Source organism: Rattus rattus, chromosome 3 (genome assembly GCF_011064425.1).
Source record: "Rattus rattus isolate New Zealand chromosome 3, Rrattus_CSIRO_v1, whole genome shotgun sequence".
Taxonomy (NCBI): Eukaryota; Metazoa; Chordata; class Mammalia; order Rodentia; family Muridae; genus Rattus; species Rattus rattus.
The window spans coordinates 126,435,368-126,439,797 of record NC_046156.1 but is presented as its reverse complement, the minus strand read 5'-3'; positions in this window follow the sequence as shown (position 1 = coordinate 126,439,797).

Sequence of the window (4,430 nt, the reverse complement as noted above, 5' to 3'; positions counted from 1 at the left end):
ACGTGTTTTAGCAGGGAAATATGAAGCATCAAGAGTCAAGCCATGATGTTCCACACTCCATATTCTCCATCTGTGTGATCAAAGGGAGTTAGGATGGATCTTCCATCATCCAAGGACCCACTGAGGACCAGAGATCTTCAGCTAGATCATACTTGGAAAAGGTCTGAGTAAGAAATAAGCATTAAACATCACTGAAAATCAGAATCAATTGTTATTGCAACACCGCTGATATTAGCCTCACTGATGCAATTCTGTGTATTTGTGTGTGTATGTGTGTGTGACAGCAAGGTAAAAGACTAATCAATATCATTGTACTTTTCAAAAGTGCATAGGTTAGTGTCAATTGTAAGTGAGTCTAGAACCAAGGAATGTATGTGCTTTTATTACCAATGGCTTTCCAATTGGAAGATGGTTTCATCATTCATTTTTATAATAAAAGTGAAGAAAGAGACTTTTTTGATTTGTGTGATGGCTCACTTTAATTATGATCTTGAAACAACTTAGAATTATATGGGAAAGAAGATTCAATGAGAGATTGCTTACATTGGCTTAGCTTATGGGCATATCTGTAGGGACTAAGTTAATCGATATGGGAAACTCCAGCTCACTATGGGCAGTACCATTCCTTAGTAAGGGAGTCCTGATTTTTTTTGAGTTGAGAAATCAAGCAAGCATGAATATATTCTTCATTTCTCTCTGTTCTTGACTGTGGATGTAGCATGACCAGAGCTATTTGAAATTCCTGCTCTAATTTCCCTGAGATGATGGACTATATGACCTGGAATTATAAATTAAATAAGCCCCCTTTTCCCCTAACTAGCTTTTGATCAGGATATTTTATCACAACAACAGAAATGAAACAAAGACAAATTACATGAATAAAGTAAACCATAGTTTTATGAAAGTAGTACCAGAAATTCAAAACAAAAGAAACCCCAAGACATCAAGCTGACTCTCCTTTTTCAAGTCTATTCATTACTATCTCTTATGATCCCTTTCTGTTTTACTCTTGGTCTCCTGCTGCTGCTGCACGTGGAACACTTCGTTCAGTGTGGTTTAGCAGACATGCCCTTGTGCTGTTCTTAGGAAGAAAAGTTTTGAGAAGTGTCACGGAAGACATCTTTTGGCAATCAAGCTTTTGCCAAGGAATGGAACATTTTGTATTTGGATCCCAAGCAAGAAGTTACTTTTCTTTTCGAAAGAAAGAGATTAAGCTATCTTCCCCAAGGCCACAAAAGCACAACTACACTCAGGAGGTGTAGGGAGTAAGATGGAGCCATGGTGGTGGGAGGAGAGAAGTTACATATATCGCAGGAATGTGATACACTCTGCACACAGATCAGAAATCTCCTGAAGGAATCAAGGACATCAGAGGAGAGACCCTTAGCACTGGGCCCACAATTGGAGTCAGAATCCAAAGAGAAGCTACAGAGCTTAAACACTGCAAGGAGGCAAAGAGCACTCCTTAGGCAAGTAAGCATTCTCATCTTGAAAATAATAATATAAATCCCAGCATGGATAGAGAAGAGTCTCTCAGAGCCCCACTCCTAGATCAGGTTCACAGCTGAACGTTGGTGACTTTGGGGACAGAGGGAATCACTTTTCTTGAGGGGTATGGCCCCTAGAATGTTGTGTATGATCCAGTGGGAGCCCCTTCACCCAGGTACATATTGGGTCCACAAACTGGACTCAGTGGCTTAAAACTACAAAAGGACATGAATGGAGGAGGAGGCCAAGATGGTGTGGGGGATGGAGTGGAGGTGGGGGCACATGGGGAAGAACTGGAAAGGGAAGTATGAGGAGGAAAAAAATCAACACACATTGTATACATTCGTGAAATCCTTGGGGTATATAGAATTTTAAAAAATATGTTTTTTTGAGTGGCATTCTCAATTGTGAGACAAAAAATTTTGGCATAGGTGAACATACTTCATATGAGTTCAATCATTCTCAAAAGTTGTTTTCCAACTTGAAAATTTTCAAGTACCAGAAAGTTTATGGGTATTGTTCTATAGAAATCTAAAGATGGTTGACTGATAGATTCTTCATGTGAGTGCCACAGTCAAAATTCTCGTCTCACAATTTGATATCATACTTATATACCATGTCCATATACATGTGTCTCCGCTAAATCATGCTTTGGGGAACAGTGCTGCTGTAGAGGTAGAGAGCTATGGTTGAGGCATTAGCCATTTGTTTTTTGCTGTTGTAGTATTTACAGAGGCCTTAAAGGGACTAATAAGAAAATAATCAAATATTAAATAAATTGTTAAAGAGTTATAAATAAAAATGTGTTAGCTTCAAATTTCAAAATAAATGAACACACAGCATTTTTAAACATGTGAATCACTGGAAGAATTTGTATGTCAAGATTTTCTAAAGCTTTTGTTTTTAAGAGAGTTTTAATGAGCATAAAAAGGAATTTTTGGTTTTCAAAAATCAGAGCATGATTTAGGCTATGGGTATAGCTCAGTTATAGAACAGTTGTCTAGCATCCCTATAGGTGGGCTTGATCCCTAGCACGAAAAAGAAAAAATAAGAGCATGAGAGAACTTGCTTGCTGGGTTTTATATAATCACAGAACATCTATTAGACACTGTGAGTGTATGGATAGAAAAAGAGACTACAGTTCTGCTTCTGGAGGATATAATGAAAACCTTCACAAAATGGTAAGTTCTCTTCATGTATGTTTGTGAATTAGGACCTATAGGTCCTGAGATTGACTTAAAGGCTGTGCTTTAACAACAATGGTTAACATTGGTTGAGTGTTACTACAAGACAATTTACATATGTCACCTTCATTTAACCTTGTCAAGTTAGGTGGAGTAGACTCTTACGTGATGGTCCTTCCCTAATCCTTCTTTCCAATATTCATATTCTCGTGTGCCCCCTTCCCATACAGGCTCTGGTTCTTGCTCGACATTTTGCTTGGCCAACAGGGATATTAGAAAACACAATATAAGCAGAGGCTGGGCAAATGTGGGGAACATTACATTTGCCCTCTCAAGACAATGTTACCACTACTTAAGGAACACAGACTAAGTTGCTAGCTGAGAAGATACAGGAGGCCCTGCAGAATGAGAGGCTGTCTTGGACTTTTTTTTTTATTAAGCTCCAACTGACAGATGCAATGGAAGTGGCTTGAAGAAATCCTAAGCTACAGACTACTAAGACAGTAATTGTGGTTTGAAGCAGCACACCATGGAGTGGTTTATACTGTGGCAATAGACGTCTGAACTATGAGCAATACAATTTAAAATACAAAGGTATGCTAATTGGGCTCAGAGATATTAAATACATTATCAAGATCCTTTACTAAGATTATAGCTCTAGATATACCCCAAAGTACCATGGTCTCTTCATTGCAGGCTCCCCTAAATTGCAGGTCTGCATATTTCCTTGGCTCTCTCATGGACATCTCAAACAAAACTCTTGAACCCCATCCCTCAATATTCTACTCCTCCCTCTAAGTCTCCGATTTGAGAACCCAACATGAGTGCCCTTCTTATTGCTTCTGCTATATATCTAGAGCCATCATGATTTGTCTTTACTCTCGTTTTCCAACCAATGTCAGAATACACATCAGCACCTGGTCCCTGCTGTTCACAACCTTTCCTTGGTCACCATGGTTCCAGCTAGGATGAAGAGCTGCTACAATAACATCCAGGAGGCAAGGGGACAGGAATGAATGGTCCCAGAGACATTGGGAAGATTGAGAGGTCTGATATAAGAGCTCTTGTAGACAACCTGCCCCAGCACTTTCCTTTACCATCAGGAAATGAGGCTGGGGTCTGTCAGAAAGAGAGGCCAGCTAGCTAGTTCTCCTCTTTCACAGATGCTGTACTCATCTTGAGAAAAGCAGTTTGTCTGTGTGTCACAACCCCTGCCATTAACTCAGCAAGGTCATTGGACATTTAACTTGGAAGAAGATTCCAAAGGGAGGCGACTAAGGTCTTGAATAAGCCCAGCCCCTTTCTCTTCACTCTGATGGGTTTCCTTGGGATTTTAATGGTTCCTTCCTCAAGAGCAGCCATCTGGACAGGGGAAGGTTAATTGACTAGAGGAGGCCATGACTTCCAATAGAGAATGTTCTTTACAAAAAGAAAAGAAAAGCACCAGGATGTGCGAACTCAATAAATAATTCATTGGACTGCCTATTCACAGACTAATAGAAAAATACTGTAGTAGGTCTGCATGCCAATCAGCCTGCAGCTAGTTAAACAAACATCCTGTGCACACATCACTTGTAAAGCCCAGATTTATACATTAATTGCATGTTTTACCCAGGAAAAGTATAATGTCTAGTAACTTCACTTTAGAGACTATTAAAATCTCATGGCCTTGAAAAGGTTGCCTGACATCTTGTAGGCCAGATCGAGGGCTGAGGAGACATGTCCCCTGCCAGTGAATGTACAATAGCCAAACACTCA